Source organism: Haemaphysalis longicornis, unplaced genomic scaffold, assembly GCF_048455015.1.
Source record: "Haemaphysalis longicornis isolate Haplotype H1 unplaced genomic scaffold, Haemaphysalis longicornis Haplotype H1 scaffold_8, whole genome shotgun sequence".
Classification (NCBI taxonomy): Eukaryota; Metazoa; Arthropoda; class Arachnida; order Ixodida; family Ixodidae; genus Haemaphysalis; species Haemaphysalis longicornis.
In genome coordinates this window covers 80873901-80895259 of record NW_027526445.1, presented here as the reverse complement: position 1 = coordinate 80895259, position 21359 = coordinate 80873901, and the positions used below count along the sequence as shown (strand labels likewise).

Below are 21359 nucleotides of genomic sequence, written 5' to 3'. Positions count from 1 at the left end.
TCGCCTCTCCCCGGGAGCTGTGACAAATGTCTCACTTTCTGTGTCACAGAAGGTTCCCGATGATGTCTACTGCCTCGCCCTAGTAACTGATGTTCTACTCACCCGAGGCGCGCCACTTCCCCAGACAGTCGTCGTGTTTGAAACAACCGCACTACTCTCACTTTCCTTGCTTGTGGCGCTCCATCCTAAATTATTCCTGGCGGCATGACCATTGTGATGGCTCACCCATTGTGCAAGTACGACTTCTAGATCCTATCTTTTCACTCGCCGCCATCAGCTGCACGTCTTCTACATCCCCGTCCCCGAACAATGCGTAACACTCAATGATTACCCCTGATGTCGCACACGAGCATCCTGAAGACCCGTATCGCCTCCTACTCTCATACAGCGATAGCATTTACCCTGGCACTCTCACGTTTAGCAGGACGAGGATCGTCAAGCACCGTAATAACGCGGGAGACGCCAGCCCCATCCACCGGAGGCCATACCGCGTATCCGCAACTGAATTTCCAATTATGCACGACCACGCGAACAAAATGCTCACTAAGCACACCACCGAGCTCTCCTCCACATACTGGATTTCACCAGTAATAATGGTTAAGAAGAAAGACAATATGCGGGGCTCTTTGTGGGATGTAGTCGCATGAACAACATACCAAGAAAGGACGTGTGCCTTCTTCCGAGTATTGACGAGGCACTTTTTGTCTCCACGGTGCCAACTATTCGTCACAACGAACTTGCGTTCAAGTTATTGGAAAGTAGCCGTAGGTGAAATAAAACGGCACAAAACCGCCTTTATCACACCGTAGAGGTTGTACAATGTAGGATAACTCCTTTCAGTGTATGACGTGCTTCGAGCACGCTCGAACTAAAGATGCGCCGACTCGTCCGCGGCTTTAAATCGAACACCTGTCTTTGCTGTTTCGATGACGTCATCGTTTTCTCTCCCACACACGAAACGCATTAGGAACGTTGATCAATAGTCCTTTCATTTTTCCGCCGCAGAGGTCTTCAACTGACTTTATCCAAATGCTGATTCACCCAACGTCAACTTGAAATTTTCGGTCACGTAAGTGATGAAAACGGCGTTCAAGCGGATCCAGCTAAAATACACGGAGTCACTCGCTGCAAACCGAAAAAGATATCATAAGCTTTCTCAAGGTGTTTTCCTACTTCCACCGCCTTATACAAAATGTCTCTCACCTTGCCAGCCCTTTAATAAATATCCTTCACTGGAGATTTCGCTGAAGCTGACGCGTTTTCTACGCTCATTGATCGGATAAAAACCACTTCTATTCTAGCCGACTTCGACATTTCTTCTCATACCGAACTACGCACTTACACCAGATGGCAAGGAATAAGATCGGTGTTAGTACAGCACCAGACTGGCAAAAACCGCGTAATTGCGTGCGCCATCCATCTACTTTCCGTTGCCGAGCGCAATTATACTATAAACAAACGCGATTTTCTCGCCCTTGTGTCCGATGCGGCAAAGATTCGTCCGCATGTTTTTTGGAGTCCGTTTTCTTTTGTCACGAATCACCAAGCGCTGTGCTGGCTGCAATCAACCAGACATCCGACGGGCCACCTTTGACTCTGGGCCGTGCGTTTACAGATATAGCCGTTTTCAGTCATGTATAAATAGGAAGGTTGGCAGCGTGGTCCAGACTGTTTATCTCGTTACCAGTGGATTCTCTAGATTTCGCTTGGAATGAGAATGGCGGATGTGTATGCTCCATCTCAACATTGCTCTATAAGGGTGCCGAACAATACCGGTAAACCTTTTTACGTTCAATATCCGATCGCTTCCAGAAAAAAATGCTATGATATCATCTTCAGGAACTACGTACTGCAGGACAGCGTCGTATAGCACCAGAACTTTCATTACTGTGACCCATAAGTGCTGCCTGTTCTAGCCCTTCAACTGTGCTCCATCTTCCTTGAACAACTTCGTGACCATCCACTTCGTGGTCACCTTGGCCTCGCGTGCGCATAAGCCCAGGTACGACGCCATTTCACTTGGTCTCCCTTTTACCATTAGGTCAGGAAGCATGTTGAAGCGTGTGACCCGTGTCAACGGCGAAAAAGAACCAGCGAGTTGCCTCAAGGACTCCTACAACCCTTTCCAATTATTCGCGAACCGTTTTGCCGCTTCGGTCTCTACCTCCTGGGGCCTTTTTCGGCATTCACTTCTTGCAACAAGTTGTTCCCGTTTCAAGAGAATATGCAACACGGAACGCCAGTACCCGGGCCTTGGCCACCAGCTGTGCAACCGACATGGATGAACGCTCCACTTACAACATAATTCTGCATCATGCGGCACCTCACCAGCTCTTGACTGATCGGGGCCAAACTTCCCTCTCTAAATTTATTACCGACATTCTTAATTTCTATTCCAGTAAGCATAAATAAACTACAGCTTAGTAAATATGCACAACATGCTTGCCATGTACGTTTCCTTTGACCACCTGGACTAGGATGCCGCCTTCCCATTTTTCACCTTCGCCTACAGTTCCTGGGGGAATGAAACAGGCAGGTGCTACGCTTTCTACATCCACTCCGGCAAGGAGGGACCCTGCTCTCGCCTGCTTCAGCTCCTTCTAGTACGTACGCCTGTGAAGCATGGCAAAAGATGATCTTGCTTTTCAGATCGCTCGCACACACCCCACTTCGTCCCAAGCATCCAAGAAGTTCCTCTATGATCGGCACCAGACCGACGTCCACGCCCAGCCAGGTTTATTGTTGCTACTGTTGTCACCTCAGGGTCACGTGTGACTCTCTACAAAACTAGTTTCTCCCGAGACAGGCACTTATTGTGTGTTGCCTCGCGTTGCCAACGTCACGTACAAAATCACGCCGCACCTGCCCAACCTCACACGGACAACGCTAACTTGGCCCGGCTGAAGCCTAACTAGACCAAACCATAAATAATATTTTAGAAGACGCCATGACTGCGTCTTCCCGCCGGTGGGCGGGGGTGGGCTTCATGAAACAGTAAAGTGAAGACGATGACGACACCTACTGCTATGTGCTGTTTTGAGCTGAATAATTGAAGAAGACGACAAGCGCTTGCAGCTATCCGTCGCTGTGCTCTCTCGCTCGCATTGTTCTGCATTCCACCCGCCTCCACCTCATCTCCTCCACCCAACACTCTTCCCTCTGTGCTCAATGTCCCCAGCCTGGCACCCTCTACCATATACTGTGGGAGTGCCAACGAACTCCAGACTTGCCCCTCCCTCCCCCCCCCTTTCCAACCCAACCTTCGACCAGTGGAGTGCTTCCCTGGCCAGCCCGGACCCGGTTATCTAGCTTAAGTTGGTGACTAGAGCACGGACGGCCAGCCGAAGTCAAGGCATCATGGACCAGGGACACCTTCCAAGGGGCGACGCCCACACATCAGCCTCTGCTGGAGAAATACAAATATTTTTCTCTCTCTCCGCATTGTGAATATTGTACTTCCGTTCTTTCGCCTCGTAACAACATTACGTAGGTGTAACTGGTTTGTTGTAGAACTGCAAATACAGAGTGAAGGAGGACCAGCAATGCCAAAGTATTCTAGTTTATAAGTATTGGTGATAAGTTCGACCAAAAGCACGGGTTAACTCAATAAATACAACGTAAACAAGTAACCGTTCATCTATGGCTAATTTGATTCCATGAGTAAAGCGAAGTAATGCGAGTTTAGTAGAGCAGCCGGGTCGAAAGAAAAGTGGTGAGAAGACGGTACGCAAATTTCGGCAAGTACGACATAAAACGCCGGCGAAAATCTTTCTTGTTTGTTTTACTAAAAAACGGAGTACGCAAATAGGGTGATATGTCATGATAGACAAGCGGCTGTTTCTGTTTTTTATGTCCAACCTTTCTAGCTGTACCACCACAACAGGTCTTTCGTGGCCTCCGCGAAAACAAACTCTCAACGCATCGCAGGCGGTGGCGGGGGGAAGGAGCAGAAGGCTGAGGGTGTCCCTCAAGGAGCACACTACAGATGGAGCTCCGAATTTACCCAGCGTTCCCCGCATGCACATTCCTGGGCACTGGTGGTGGCGTGGTCGGTACGGCTTTGTCGTCTGCTTTAGCGACGGTTGTTTTGGGCCTGTTTTGTGGCAGTTACCCACCTATTGCGCGGTGTCTTCGCACGGATTGATTAACTTGTTCGAAGCCACCTCCAGGGTGAGCCGCACCGGATGTGACGAATTGGTCGTACTCCAAATTAACGTTAAGCATTCGTTTGCAGGGCAGGAAAACGATGTAAAGAACACGTACAGGCATCAGGCCGCTAGAGAAACACTACCTTTTGCGAACAGCTTGCCCTGAATTTGACGCCATTTTCTAAATTGTTGATTTGTGTTGTGTTTTAAGAGTTTTTACAAAATGCAAAAGTAGCAAATGGTTCAGATAAATAGAGATTATAAAAGCTCCTTCAGCTTTCTGGCAATTGTGAAACGTACTAAAATAACTAGTTTATATCGGTTTAAAGGGGAATCACTAAGCTCACATGTCCAATTGTTTCGGTGTTTCGGATTGTGTTGCACGGTGGTGTTGCTTCAAAGTAGAACATCAGGGTTGCTAAGTTCTGCTGTGTCATTTTTTGAAAGACACTCATCTCCCTTTTCTTTCTCCCGATTCACGGCCGAGCTACAGCGGCGGCGTCCACCGCTCTAGCCCAGCTTCGGCGGAAGCTGCGGCTGTGTTCGGTACGCCGCTCCCGCGCATGCCAGGTAACGGTTGGCGGAATCCCTGGTTTCTCTCTTTGTAGTGCCACGGGTGTAAATTCAAGTGACGTTGCATGGGCAATTGTTGTTGTTATCGTTTAAATCTTTGCTTACCAATGACCTTCACAGAGGGGATTGGAGCTAATATGTTAAAAATGGGCGATATTTTTTTTCTGTAGTTTAATGCATGCGAAAATGCACCTGGCCTAAACAACTCAAGTTATTTCAGTATAAAGAGGAGATATGCACGAGGACACGAGCTTAATTTTGGAAATAGATCATTACTAAACCTGCTGATTCATTTTTAAGAGCAAGAAATTACTTAGGTACCTGTGGTGATATCGGACGCAAATAAAAGGACTCAGGGTAACGCGCTATTGTGGAGACAGGAGTGTCACTTCGAGGATCGGCGTAAGTTGCAAAAACATCAATAAAGCGTGAGCGGTAGCGACCGGCTCAGTACTGAAACCTTTATCTATTGTTTTTTGTGATAAGCATGGCCTATCGCTCATCTTTAAAAGGTTTGCATTATCTGCGGTTTTATGTGGGGACACTAATGTTGTTATTCATTGGTTTTAGATGCAGATCATCTCCTGCTCAGGGCTGTCTCCCTGCCTCCCTTGTCCGCCGTCCGCACTCTACTGTGCACGTGCGTCTCTTCAGCCCCGTCAGCTTGTGGGCTCACGTCAGCGCAGTGCACTATAAAAAATAGTTAGGCGGCGCCCTGTTTTGATTCCACGACTCTCTGGCCGCAACGGGAGTTACATGGCATTCTTCCCACTGAACAACAAACCGAGACGGTAGCATGTTCTACGAACGCGCCTTAGGTCTTTCACTCATTGAAACTACGTAAAGAAGCTACTGATACAACGAAGGCACGTGAAGCTTAACTTCAACGGAATCGACGAACTGAAAACTAATGGGAAGTTCAGTCGACCCCATGGCTGTTTCGCATCCTACTCATGGTTACCCTATGGGAAGATGATGTATATTTGTTTGAAAATTTTGTAGAGAATAAAGGTGTAATGAGCGGTTGAGACAAGCGAAGGCCAGGGGCGTGGCACGATAAGAAGAAGAAGATCGGTCGCATCTCGCGTGCTCGAGCTTGAGTGTCCGTGACACCACTAGAACCGGATGTCTGGGTCCTGCTTTTCTTGCTTGATCCGCCATACGCTGGTGCCGAAAAACCGCCCAGGCTCCCGGTTCCTTCTTTTATGGAGCACAAAGGCCGAGTTTGGGGGTGACACCGGGATTCTCGAGGAGAGCCTGACGCTCTCCTCGAGAATCCCGGTGCCCCCGAGACCCCAATTCAGGGCTACGTCACCCTACTCACTGAGAAGCAGACAGAGCTGCGCGCCCTGGATGCTAATTTCCAGGCTCAACTCTCGGATGAGGCCTTTCAGGTCGACTACGCCACAGCATGGGACTACGGGCACAGCATTTGCGAAATTCGAGCCCACGTCCACACCGCCCGATCATCGCCTTCTGCCGTCTCCGGTGCATCGAGCTCCGCTGGTGGTGGACATACGAAAGATCGAAGGCTGAGCAAATCCACGGCTCCTTCCGCTGTGCCAGTTTCCCGCGTCACCCTCTCCAATCTTCAGATTGCACCGTTCTGTGGGACCGTCGCAATTGGAATGGATTCTGGGAACAATTAGACGCCACCCTCCATGCAAACCAATGCTTGACCAAAATCGATAAGTTCAAGTACATCCGCTCGTACATGACCGGCCCCGCTAACACCGCGATTGAGGGCATCAGATTTGCAGAGGATGGATACGACGCTGCGATCAAGATCCTTAAAGGCCATTTTAGCCGCACAGACCTATTGATGGCGGATCAGCTAGATGCCGTCTTCGCCATAACTCCGGTGAAGACCTCTGCGGACCTGGCGGGGCTGTGGCGCTTGCACGGCGACATCGCCTTTCGCCTAAACGTTTTGGATTCACTAGGCAACGCGCCCTACCGGTACGCCGTCATAATCTACCGGGTCCTGCTGAAGGGTCCTGGGTCCTTCCGGGTCCTGCTGCTCTTTACCGACAAGTGATGAAGGAATCAGCCGCGAATGAGGTGACCGGTGATGCCAAGCAGGTTAAGGAGATGTAGGATTTTCTCTGTATTCAGGTGGAAATTCGGGAAGAAGGGCACATGGATAGCACCGGTCCTACGGTTCGACGCCCATCATCACCCCGGGCGACACCGCATGAGGGCTTTTCTCCACCGTCAGCAGCAGCGCTCTATGCGGATTCATCGCCGCCTCCTCGTCGTGACTGTTGCCCCCTTTGTGACAGGCGAGGCCATGGGGTCGCGCGATGCACCGCGAATGTGCCACCAGAGGAGAAGCGGTGGCGACTGCAAGCAGGAAGACATTGCTTGCGGTGCGGCAAGCGGAATCACGTTGCCCGTGCTTGCCACACTGCTAGGACGTTGTCCTGCAGCCGCTGTTCACGCCGGCATCTAACGTCACTGTGCGACTTGCTCAGCCAGGTTCCGCGTACGCTACCAGGTCTGCCCACTCGGCAGGTCAAGGGGGCCCGCCCACAGAGCCCAAATCGTCCCACGCGGCAAAGTCGGTGGTTACAGCGTCAACTAGAACCACACGGCCCACTCTAGTCTACCTGCGGACTTGCCGCGCATGGGCGAGAGGTCCCAACAGTCAGCTTCTGGTGAGGGCTCTGCTAGACACGGGCAGCCAGCGGACGTTCGTTCGGCGAGACTTTTCGCGCGCTCTAGGTTGCTCCGTTGAAGGCGTTAAGGACCTCAAGCTAGTCACGTTCGGCAAAAGCCAGCATGCTGCAGCTGAGAAATATCTTTGCATGTCAGTCACGGTGCCCAGCCAGAACAACGGCAAGAAGGTGGCCATCGACGCCCTAGATGTTCCAAGTATCTGCGTAGTTACGAGTCCCCTAAACCGATAACACGCTGAGACTAATGCATGGCCATGGTATTTTCGCCGCTGACACTTCGCCGGCGTCGGCTTGCATGGACGACCACATCAGCATCCTAATTGGGTCAGATTTCTACTGGCAAGTTACCTCGGGGAACATTTTACTGCTGACTTCGCACCTGCCCGCCATAGAAACACTGTTCGGCTGGACTCTCCAGGGTGCACACTCCGAAGAAACTGGGTGTACTTCGGGATTATCTAGTGCTTTATTACTGGCCCTCATGGAGACCTCGCTAGATGACGCAGCGGGAGATAACGAGGTATCATCACTGTGGCGACTGGATGCTATAGGGATCAAAGAAATAGCTGATGCGTCAGTGCTGGACCCCGCGGCCGTAGAGCAATTCGACAGTCACGTGAGGAAGAATGGCGCGCGGTACGAAGAATGGCGCGTGGTACTCATGATCCAGGAGCCATGGCTGGACGCCAGCGCTGACAACTATAGACTCGCAGAACCGCGGTTGCGTGTGCAGATGCGGGACGTTCGTGGTCAGCGTGAGCTGCTGTCCCAGTACGACAACGCAATGTGGACGTATTTCAAAAACGGCCATGCCGAACGAATTGCCGAACATGACGGCGACCAACGCTCGACAACAAGGTACTACATGCCGCATCACGGTGTGGTTCGTCGGGACGCTGCCACAATCAAGCTGAGGGTGGTTTTCGATGCCTCGTCACATGTTTAGGGGCAACCTTCGCTGAACAGCATTCTCTGTAAGGGGCCCAATTTGGATGCGGACCTGCTATGGCTTATTCTGAAATTCAGGTGCTATCCCTCGGTCATGGTTGCAGATATAAAGAAGGCCTACCTCCAGATGATTGTTCGGGAACAGGACCGGGACGTGCTACGGTTTTTGTAGGTCGAGCGTCTTCCTACACCGAAGGAGCCCTTTCCTCCAGTAGTGAAGTGGCGAATGACACGGGATACTTTTTGTGCGAGGTCGAGTCCCTCGCCGCCACTATGCAACATCATCTGCGAATCTCACAAAAGTTTCCGGACACCGCCGCCATCTTGCGAGAGTCTTTCTATGTCGACGACCTCATCGTTGGCCTGGACAACGTCGACCGAGCTCATCACATATATATTCGGAAGCACGGGCTGCAATGACCGAAGCCGGAATGGAGCTCCGAAAATGGGCTTCCAACATCTGTTCCCTGCGAGCCTTGTTCATAAGAGATCAGCTCGCATTGGAGGATGAAGGTGGTGACACCACCACAATGAACGGTCTCTGGGTGTGCTGGAACCGCATTGACGACACGCTGCTCATCAGCACAGCAATCGTGGCCGCGTGTATCAACACCATGCCCACAACCAAGCGAACCCTGCTACAAACATTTGCAACAATATATGATCCGCTAGGCTTCTTGGAACCATTCGCGGTCCGGGCAAAGGTTATATTTCAAGATTTATGGAAGCTGCGGCACCCATGGGACAGTCCTCTATGACGTGAGCAACTCACTGCCTCGAACGCAGGGTGCTCTAAACTAATCGAGCTGCAACACCTTTGTTTGCCACGAAACGTATCAGACGACCAAGGTTACCCGGAGCAGTCCATCGAATTCCACTTCTTCGCGGAGGCTAGCCCACGAGCATATGGCACATCTGTCTACGTCCGCCGACGCTCCACGCATGGTGATCCGTTTGAGCAAATCTGCTGATTAGCAAGGATCGTGTGGCCCCTATCAAGGCGACGACGTTGCCTCGACTCGAGCTCCTTCCCTGCGCCGTCGCAGTGCGCCTCTACGACCACCTACTGCAGGTTCCTGGCCTCTCAGCCGCACGTGCGTTCTTCTGGTCGGACGCGGCGATCGCTCTGCACTGGATACGTGGAGAACCTAGTTGGTGGCAACCATTCGTCCGGAATCGTGTCGAAGAGATCTAGCGCATGACCAAGGAATGCCGATGGGGGCACTGCAGCAGCAAGGACAACCCTGCCGACCTCATCACACGCGGAATAAGCGCAACAGTCCTAAGAACTTCAGATCTTTGGTGGCATGAACCATTTCGGATCACCCACCTAGAAAACCTGTGGCCATTGAATCAGCCCCAGGAACTTGCTGACTTTGTCGACCCGTCACCAGCCTTTACATCATCTTGCCCAGTGGGGTCTTCGTCACCAGAACCGCTATGCCAACTTTCAGATTAGAGCCGCAACTCACGGCTACTTAGACTGAGGGCCTGGGTTCGACGCCTCGTAAATAGCGCTTTACCGAACGGACGTCGATTACCGGGCCACTGCCTCCTCACGAAGTCCAGGAAGCTAAACTGTACTGGATTCTCCAGGTACAGCAGGAAGAATTCCCCCAAGACCGCGAAGCTATATCGAACTGCTAGTTTGGTGTGGGGATTTCTCGGCTGCTTCGTCTACTGCTCTTTTTGGACTCAGCTGGCGTTATCCGCGTGGGGGGACGGCTACACTGCTTGGAATCTCCTTTCGAAGTGCGACATCCGATCTTTCTGCCCGGAAGGAATGATTTAACCCGGCTGCTTATTCTGGCAACCCACGAGTGCCTATTGCACGCTGGAACAGAAGCCACCCTCACGGAGACCCGCCAGCACTATTCGATTATTCGAGGACGCCAGACAGTGTAGAAAGCCCTCCACCAGTGCTTGCCGTGCCGAAGGCGCAGGCTGACCACGGAGACATCATCGACGTCACCACTACCACGTGACCGAAAAACGGAAACAAGCCTGCTCTCTATTGTGGGCGTCGACTGCTGCGGTCCTCTGTACTACCGTACCAAAGACCCTTCGAAAGTCAAAGCATGCATCGCCATATTCTCGTGCGGCGTCACGCGGGCTGTACACCTGGAATCGACGACGGGGATGACAGCGTCAAGTTTCTTGCTCGCCTTCAGGCGCTTCATTGCTCGCCGGGGATTACCTGCCATGGTATATTCCGATAACGGCCTTGCTTTTAAACACGTGCGAAGTCCTTCAACTCCCCCACCGACGCCACTCTCCAAGTTGTCTGCAGCGGACAGCGCATTGTTTGGAAATTCAACGTAGAGAAGGCACCACGGTGGGGCGGTTGGTGGGAACGAGTGATTCGAATAACAAAAGAGACGCTGAGACATACCCTTGGGTGCAACTCCCTGACAGCTGAGGAACCGGCCACCGCGTTGTGTGAAGTGGAGGTGGGTATCAACAGCCGGCCCTTGAAGTATCTGACCACGGATGCTGACGGACCTCATCCCATAACACTGGCTCATTTCTGGCTCGGCAAGCCGAACACGTGCCCCCCCGAGAACCTCGATCATTCCAACCATCCGCGACAATCTCCGAGTTGACACGCCGCTCGAGGCACCGGCAGAACGTCACAAAGCGCCTACGGCAAAGATGGCGGAATGAATACCTGCTGCTTCTGCGGTCCTTTCACGAAGCGCCTTCACATCCGGTACACCAACTCGCAGTCGGAGACGTGATTGTAGTACACGATGAAGGATACGCCCCAACGTTTTGGAAACTCGGCCGTGTGGCCAAGTTGCTACCTGGACGCGACGGAATCGCCCGCTCCTGTGAAACTCCGCCTGTCAACTGGTCAAGAAATGAGGCGGCCCATTCAACTGCTCTACTTCGTTGAAACCAACCCTTAGTCTTGAGAGCGGTTGAGACAACCGAAGGCAGGGGGCGTGGCACGACCAGAAGAAGATCGGACGCAGTCGCATGCTCGAGCTTGAGTGTTCCGTGACCACCACGAGAACCAGACGTCTGGGTCCTGCTTTCTTTGCTTGATCCGCCACAAATCTCTCCGAAAATTGTCTGTGATGGGCGCAGAGGCACAGAAAGCGTCGCACAGCCTTCTTATTGTCAGGCGTGAAAATGACGTGACGGCTGTCGTTTTCTCGAGATCCGGACTAACCCAGCCGCACATACAATATGACCAAGAAATCTGAGTTCTTCTAAACCCAGATGACCCCTTTCTGGCATAATGTTCAAACCTGCAGAGCTAATATCCTCCAGGACAGTTCTGAGCCGTCCAAAGTGGTAGTCAAATGAACTGGAGAAAATTACTGCATCATCTAGGTACACTTGACAGGTCTGCCATTTCAGCCCACCGAGAACAGTACCCATCATGCGCTGGAATGTAGCCGGCTCAAGGCCTAGGCCGAAAGGTAGCACCTTGAATTCATTGAGGCTGTCCGGTATCACGAATGCCGTCTTCTCGCGGCCGCGCTCATCGACTTCGATTTATGAATATCCCGTCTTCAAATCCAGGGACGAGAGGAATTTGGCATCACGCAACCGGTCCAACGTGTCGTCAATCCTTCGGAGCGGATAAACATCGTTTTTCGTCTTACTGTTTATTCGCAGTAGTCGACGCCAAAGCGAAGCACGTTGTCTTTCTTCTGCACAAGTATGACGGGAGAGGCCCATGCGATCTTTGAAGGCTAGTAGTATCATCGCTTAGCATTTTTTTGACTTGCTGTTTTATTGCTCCATGCTCCTCCGGAGAGGGACACCCCTTAAAGGTGTTGGGGAACAGGTCGGGCGGATTCGTCTGTTAGGATGCAGTGTTTCGTCACATGAGTCTGACGGATTTCGATGTTGTGGGAAAGCAGCCAGAAAATTCTTGCACGAGACTCACTGAAGCCTTCTTCTTTGTTTCGTAACTGTCCCGTCTGACCCAATTCAGCAGCCTTGAAAGCACATATGAAATACTTTTTGTGGCGTATCCTTAGTGTCACAAGACGGATGGTGAGGTTGTCTTGACCGGCTCTGAGATGGTCAAAGGAAAGACGTTGACATGTTTAACAGCACACACATCTAATTCACAAACGGGGAGAACACTGAAACACACCACTCAAGAAATCACCGCATAATATCGATAAACACTGAAACTTCTAACTAATTATACCCCTAACTAATAAGCCCGACATACAATTCAAACCACAAACCAAACGTCTATTCAATACGGTCCTATACAATTACTCCAAATCCACTCCTTACATAATATCCTAGGCAATCTCTATACCACCAAAACTCTCGAGTGTATCTCCTACGACTGTGTCTTTAATGGACTGGCCTATCCCGGTAATCGGGGACTGTGTCACACGCTTGCCTGACCGCAACTCAGTGGTAGCCGTCGTCGTCTCTTCCTGGCTCCCGCGTCCGACGAGCGCGGTCATTCCCTGGACGGAGTGTACTCCGCGCATTCCTACGTGTTTCCTCATTGGACACCGCTGGTAGCCGCCGCAGCAGAACGCACTTGACGTCAGTACTCGATGTGCGCGGTGGTTCCTTGGATGAAGTGTTTCCTGGTTGCCTACCCCCTGCTAGCCACTGCCGCTGGAGGTACCACATAGTATCGGCACAAACGTAGCCCTTTGGGGCCGTCGAAGCGAAGATTGACGGAGCGTGGACGTTGGCCGCAGGGGTCCGACCGCCGCCGCTGGGGCTCCAAATAAGAGGTTCGTGGTGCGCCTGCTATTCCGCAACCGATGCGATGTTGCCTTGGTCCCACCCAGGCATGGCAGGCATATGCCGGGCCGCGTCCCCCCGGCTCGTTCCTCACGTGTGTATTACGCCTCCTGGTTCCGTGCCTTCCCATTCAGCTTGTGCGCCCCACTTTCAACCCTGCTTTTCTTGAACGCGGCACTATCTCTTTGGATAAATGCCTGTTCTTACCCACATTCGGCCATCACGCCAGTTGCCTCCGGCACGGCGTTCTCTCACTCCTCACTATTGCGCTACCATGTTTGACTGTGATGCTTCGGTGTTTAGGCACGGCGTTCGTTCATTGATTCGTTCCTGGCGTGCACTTCAAATTTTCGCTTCTTCCTTTTTTTTCGGGGGGTTTTCATGCTTCCCCCCTCGGGGGTGCCCTTGAAACATGACAATTACCACCCGCTCAGCGAGTTTTTCATCAAAAAAACTGCTTCATCTTGCCCGCCGTCGTCTTCATATTTCACCCCCATTTCTCCACAGCTCCCCTCACCATTTTTAGGGGCGAAGCTTCTTAGGTCATAGGTCTGTCCATCCCTTGGGTCTCGTGGTACGTGACCGCCGCATGCTTTCGGAGATGTCGCAAAGTGGGCCGCGTTGCACGCGCAAGAACCGGCTGCAACCGGCAGCGCAAACTAGGCACCGGGAGCGCGAGCTTGTCTGTGTTCGCCAACGGAGGCGCGAGCGCACGTGCAGTCCGAGGGGGAGATCACGCAAGAGATCACGCCACGAACGCAGGCCGTCGTTTTAGAGATCGAACGAGACACAAGGACATTTGCACATTTCCTCTAGTCTTGTTCGGGCACAAGATCGCCCTAAATAGAAGTTCTTTCTTTACCGCTGTGTCGCATCCTACGTGACAAATTGTGGTGGAAGTGCGGGGTAGTTCTCGATGGCGCGGGGTCTTTCACCAGGTCTGGGCCTAGGAGCATTGACTCCGAAAAGAAAAGTTGATTTGTACAATGTACGCACACCCTCTTACGTCTTTCTCAATGATGTAATGGGCGAACTTTCACGGGAGAGTTACGGTTACCCATGATCTCCCCCTCTCGAGCTTCGCCCCACTTATCATCATTCATTCCGTGGATATGGCGTGATTTTTTTGTCACAGTTGTCTATAGTTCGCTCCTTTCTACAGAGCACGCACACTTGGTTCACACCGTTCCCCCTTCCATTGCGAACACATCACTTTCTAAATCCCCGAGATACTGAAACTCTTTTCTAGCCCATCATTGCCAACCACCACTTGAGTGATCTCTCATTCGACAGCGCTCCTTCACAATCTGGGAAAATTATGTTTTTCATATTCCTGTTCCTCAATCTGTAGTTTGCCACTACTCGTTTATGTCTACACTTCATACACTAACACTAACCTATTTATACAGTCTGCGCCCGAACACATCACCGAAATCAGACACTTAAATAATCTTATATTCGACACAACTATTTATCAAACTCTAATTCATGAGTAACGCATTCATATCTCCAATATTGCATTTTCACTACAATGCCATATTTATGAGGTACACGGTACACAACAAGTTCACCCCTGTTATTGGCCCTATGCCAGCCCAAGTCGACTCCGTCTTTTCTATCAAGTTTGTTGATCGCCTTCTTGCACGAACACAACGCTCGCCAATATTGGCTTTCAATTGTTTAGTAGTTTAAGGCGCATTTTGTTCCCTTACGCCCACTCCAACTACCTGCGCCCGATGTTTATTTCTGGTGGTTTTTTAGGCTAGGCCGTCTTTGCCTCTCACCAGTGATTCTCCCTTCAGCGACAGCCCTCTGACATGCTCCGCACGCTCTCACAGAGATACGGACGTCACTGTCTGTACGCGGCCAAAAGAATTCTCCAGTAATTTGGCCGCTATACCCTTTGCTCCTAGATGTCGATCTCTGGTAAGGCCGTGTCCTAGCACCAAAACGGAACCTCGGACACCCTACGGCACTACCACCTGATTAATTATATGTAGAAAAGGGGGAACATGCGGAACAGGTGTTCCCAGGCTTTATAGCAAAGGAAGTGATGATGAGGACATGTAGATCACTGTCAAAATGTTTTTGACACGAAGTTATGTACATGGCCGACATGTATTAGGTTTGCGGTTTGCTTGCTCAGCCTGCCTTGGCTATATGTTGTACGGCCTGATGTCTGTTGTGGGATTTACAATGACTATGAGTTACTCATTATTAGAGAAGGTTCATTACTGAATGAGATGGCTAAAACACACTGTGGAATTGTAGAAGAGGTTGACGGGGTAATTTAACCTCGCCGCTTGACATTCTGCTGGCGTGGCTTTTAATGATTTGCTTCACTATAAATGACCTCACTTCATTATTCGCGGCTCTAACCTACCCAAACAGTTATCGCAAGGAGGCTGAGGTTGCCCTTCAAGCCCGAAACCAGCGACCAAACGAGAGCATCGCCATGTACACCGAACACATGACTTGCCTTTTTAGGCGCGCTGACTCCTCAATGACCAACGACACGAAGGTCTGACATCTCGTGCGCGGCGTCAAGCAAGACATCTTCGCTGGGCTAATGCGGAGTCCCCGAGAACGGTTGCAGAATTCGTCCACGAGGCTACAACAATCGAAAGGGCGCTTTACCAATGGGCTCGCCACTACAATCGTAATGAACCAGTCCTGTCCAACGTACCCGAGATGGATGGCCTCGGTCTTCGGGAGCTCGTGAGACAGATTGGTCGGGAAGAGCTTCAAAGGCTGCAGCAGGGACAGGTGCCACCGGCTTCGCTGTCCATAGCAAAACTACTTAGGGAGGAGGTGAGCCAGGCTGTGCGGGTACAAGAAACAGTTGACGTGTTCCAGCAGGATGAACCCCGCTCCCCATATGCAGCAGCCTTGTGCCAGCCCATCTATGGCGCTCCTCCTGTTGTTGCCTCGGTCGCACCACACCGTACCCTGGATCTGTCACCACATGCATGAAGCCTACGCGAAGGAAACGGGCCGCCGGAAGAGCGACCTTTGGCGCACCCCTGACAGCACACCTCTCTGCTTCCACGGCAGGGAACCAATGCATATCGCCTATTGCCTCGCTGATCTGCGTGGATTCCCGCCGAACGCACCATGGCAGAGAGTGGAGAGAGACCCCCAGAGTTCGCGGACTACTTCGCCGGACGCAGTAACGTTTTTTCACCGCAACGCCCCCAGCCTAGGTCATCGTCCCTTATGCGGCGAAGGTGTTCCAGCGCACGGTTCGCCTCAGAACCTGACAGCCGTTCCCCGGGTAGCCAGGAAGGCCGGGGAAACTGAGGCTGGCGACTTCCGGAGGTCAGGCCGCTGATGTGACAAACTCCCAAGATCCACCACTGCACGACGCCTACGACAAGACGACGAGCAGCCTGCACCTGGAATTTGCGTAACATAACCGATTACCAGCCTAGTGATGGTGGATACCGACGGCTGTACGATGACTGCATTGGCCGATACTGGCGCTGACCGTTCAATCATCAGCGAAACTCGGGCTTCTACGCTAAAGAAAGTGATGACACCCTGGACTGGCCTGCAAGTTCGTACTGCCGCAAACAATCTGATCACCACGGTGGTAGGTGTACTGCGCGGACAAAAATTCATGGTTTCACCCACGTCAACGACTTTATTGTGCTCGCTGATTGCTCAAGAGACCTAATTCTCGGCATGGACTTTCTGTAGACAAACGGGGCAGTCATCGACCTGCAAAAATCGAAAATCAGCTTTTCGACAAACGCCGTCATAGCAAACAACATCGAAGACAAGCGCGACGGAGCGCAACGCATTGTTGATGACGGCGTCACGCTGCCGGCCTGTTCTAGCCTTTTCGTAATGGTCAAAAATGACGCATTCGCGGACTTGGAAGGCATCGCCAAAGGCAGCATTTAGTTATTACTGGATAGGGGTACTTTTATAGATAGGGGATTTGTCAGCTTGCGTGATGGATACACTCCAGTTTTGGTCACCAATTTCTCCAACGAACGTCGACATCTTCCGAAAGGCACAAAAGTTGCATTCATTGAGGAAGCCGCTGACGTTAAGCACCTGGGCGCGCTCAGGACGGTGCCTCTTGATTCGCTTATAGGTGACACCGACATACCAGTTCAAATAAACAACGACCTCCCACCCACTCAGATCGAAGCCTTAAAGCGTCTAGTGCAGGACTTTTCAGACTATTTCGGCACGTCTTCCAAAGTGCGTCGTACTCCCATCATGACTGATCATGACTGATCATACTCGCATCATGACTGATGAATCCAACAGACCTAAGCGGCAACAACCCTACCGCGTGTCACCTAAAGAGAGGGAGGCCATCAAGACTCAGGTCAAAGACATGCTGCTCGACGATGTTAGCCAACCATCTAAAAGTCCGTGGACCTCACCGGTTGTACTGGTAAAGAAAAATAACAATACTCTTCGCTTTTGCGTAGACTATCGCAAACTGAACAGTGTCACTAAACGCGACGTTTACCCACTTCCCCGAATAAATGACATGCTGGGCCGTTTGCGTAAAGCTAAATTCTTCTCATCCCTGGACTTAAAATCTGGTTATTGGCAAATCGAAGTTTATAAAAGAGACCGTGAAAAAACAGCATTCGTAACACCCGATGGCCTATACAAATTTAACGTCCTCCAATGTGGCCTCTGTTCTGCCCCCGCAACGTTCTAGCGCACGACGGATACCGTACTCGATGGACTGAAGTGACAGACTTGCCTTGGTTACTTGGACGATGTAGTCGTATTATCTAATATTTTTTCGAAGAACATGTAACACGACTGCGAAGTGTTCTGGAAAGGATCCCCTCTGCAGACCTGACTATTAAGCCTCAGAAATGCCACCTTGGGTTCCAGGAGGTAAAATTTTGTGGTCACATTGTAAGTGCTCGAGGCGTCCGCTCAGATCCGGAGAAAACAGCGGCCGTGCAATCTTTTCCTGTACCAACCGACAAAAAAACTGTCCGACGCTTTCTAGGTCTCTACGCCTATTACAGACGCTTTGTCGAAGGGTTCTCCGAAATTGCGGAGCCACTCACGAGCCTTACAAGAGGCGACGTACCCTTCGTTTGGAGAGAGGACCAGGAAGGGGCATTTGATGACCTGCGTAGCCACCTGCAAACGGCCCCAGTCATGGCACACTTCGATGAAGATACTGACACTGAAATCAGAACTGACGCCAGTAACGTCGGCATAGGTTTGGTTCAATGGCAGCAGGATGCCGAGAAAGTTATAGCATATGCCAGTCGCACACTGTCTAAAACGGATTGGAACTATTCGGCGACAGAAAAAGAATGTCTTGCTGGGATAAGGGCTATTACTAAATTTCGGCCATATTTGTATGGAAGGCCCTTCAGAGCTGTAAGCGACCACCATTCGTTGTGCTGGCTTGTCACCCGCAAGTACCCCTCCGGTAGACTTGCTCGGTAGAGCCTACGGCTGCAGGAGTACGACGTAACGGTTGTTTAAAAATCCGGAAAGAAGCACAGTGATGCTGTTTATTTGTCGCGGGCGCCCATTCTGAATGATACACATGAAACGGAAGAGGATTTTCCGTTCCTCGGGGTCATCCACACTGCGGACATGGCCCTTTACCAGCTGCAGGATGCGGATTTACGGCCACTTATCGAACACCTTCGCAGCGAAAACACTGCGCCACCACGCTTCTTTCTTCGAGGTTTCCTTTCGTATTAGAAATGCAACTAGGGTAGCAAAGAAAAATTTCTTCTGGTCGTGCCCTCTCCTCTGAGAAGCGAAATCTTACGAGCTTGTCATGACGAGCCTTCCGCCGGGCACCTAGGCGTTAGTCGCAAGTTCGCTCGGATTCATGAAAGGTATTACCGGCCCAACCTTCTTCGATCGGTACGACACCACGGGAGGACTTGCTGGGATTGCCAACGCCACAAGAAGCCTCCCGTCAAACCACCGGGATTCCTTCATCAAGTGGATCCCTCAACAAGTGTTGTTCCGGCAGGTTGGGATGGATCTGCTTGCGCCTTTTCCGACATCGGTGCCTCGAAACAAGTGGATCATTGTAGCCACCGATTACTTGACGCGTTATGCCGACACCAAGGTCCTTCCCAAAAGCACCGCTTCTGAAGTCGCCAAATTCTTCTTTGAAAATATTGTTCTACGCCATGGCTCGCCGACAATTATTATTACCAGCCGGGGCGCCGCTTTTACTGCCACTTTTCCACTGGACGTCTTCAAACTAACTCACAGCACTCACAGCAAATGCGCTGCCTGCCACCCCCAAACCAAAGGCCTCACCGAACGCTTTAATGGAAGCCTTATGGACATGCTGTCCATGTACGTCAATGTGGAGCAAAAAACTGGGACGAAATTGTTCCGTACGCAACGTTTGCCTACAACACCGCCATGCAAAAAACAACTCGATCCGCAACGTTTGGGCTTGTTTACGGACGCTCTGTAACGAGAACTTTACATGCAATGTTGCCTGTTTATGAAAACAACGTAACCGCCACCGATGCCGAGGCTTTTACCCAATAGGCGGAGGAAGCACGCCAACTGGCACGCGTCCGCATTGGACACCAACAAGAAATCGACGCCGAGAAGTACAAGGGGCGCCGTAACGTCGAGTATCGACCAGGCTACGTTGTGTGGGTTCGAATGCCGATTCGCCACCGAGGACTTTCAGAGGAGCTGCTTTGGCGACACTTTGGGCCTTATCATGTTCTCCACCGTCTGTCAGACGTTAACAACGAGGTCGTACACGAGGGCACACCAGCACATTCTTCACGACGGAGTTCAGACCCAGAAGTTGTGCATGTACCCACGAAGCCGTACTACAACCGTCTTGCGAATCCGCAGCATGATGATTACGGTTACGTGCCATGACACTCGCCGATCACTCAGCGTCTTCGTGCGGGTTTTTCGTTTTGCTTCCGTGGCATCGGGCCGATGCCAACTAGGAGGGGGAGCGATGCCGCGACTTTATTATTGCAGGTGCAATCCCCGACCAGCCAACGGGGCTGTTTCCTGTCACGGGTATGCTCCCACTAGTGAGCAGAGGAGGACGAAGTAGTCCGAGCTCGCGTGTTCTAGCTGTAGCATCGCCAGTGCTTGCCGGCACAAGTTCGCCCTTTTAATAAACGCCTTTTACTCTCCTTACTGCAGTTCACCACTACAATATAAGCCAGGGACGCTTCCACAGTGAGCAGTCACAAGACATTGGTATGATGACTTGCCTACAAGGGGTCCTGAATATCTGCACTAAAGTGAATTCGTCCTTGAACAAGGACAAGAAAGTGGGTCATTCTACGAACAATATAACAAGACGTTTACAACTGTTTGAATACATAGGGAAGTACAGATTCTCTGGGGGATACAGCCCACACTGACCTGAGTTTGGTGCTTTTAAGCTTCCGGCCGAGTTCCCCAAATGTGAGACGTCTTCTGGGTGTAGCCACTGTTGCTAGCTTTCACACATGTCCTTCAAAGAATACGTCGTCGTTATTTACATTGTTATGCGAGAAACATTAGGTCACGAGTCTGGAGCATACACAGCCAAAATGTCAGTCTGTTCTGGGGCCCATGGAAATTGCGTGTACCAACAGTGCACTCCGACAACCATTTTCGTTATTAGCTGTCCTATAATTTAACGCGCTAGTGGAAATTGCTCTGTAACAATTTTACATACATGGTGATATTTACATTTGTGCATCATAAACCGCCAGTGCTCTTCCGCTTTACATGATGCCTCAATGGGATAGGTGCAGATATATATCCTTCAACAGTTCAACTACCCGGAATCCACCAATATATCATCACCTGTATAAAATAAAATATTTGGTTTCGAGTTGGCTTGCAATTCATAAAAAACTTAAGCGGAAAACCTCCGAACAATTCAAGCACTTCTCTTAACACTTTATCAAAGGAAAAAAAATATGGTAGAAGAAACATGACGCACACAAACAGAAAAGTATTTCTCTATGCAAATTACCTATTTTGGGGCCCTCGGAAACAATCTGATTATTTTCCCGGCATATAAAACAAGCAACGATATGTATTTCTAGATGATGGTCGCATACAATACATTTGCCGACTTTTTCATTTTGGAATGTTGGAGTTCAGACAGCGGAATGTCAGATAATTTTAGCTGAGGCCATCCAAAGAATCCTCCGCGCGCAGTATTCGGTTTCAGCAATCGCTGAATCAAACGATAAAAAAACGTTCAAGGTGTCGTCTGTACGTCTCATTTGTAGAGCACAGCAGAGGTATACGCGTCAGATCTGCTGAATCATGT

General features: G+C 50.9%; 1 protein-coding gene across 1 annotated transcript in view; it reads left to right on the top strand.

Annotated features, from left to right (window-relative positions):
• LOC144148869 (phospholipase A1-like) overlaps positions 1-21359 on the top strand; it is a 187584-nt gene that overhangs the window by 35108 nt on the left and 131117 nt on the right. The window lies entirely within an intron of this gene.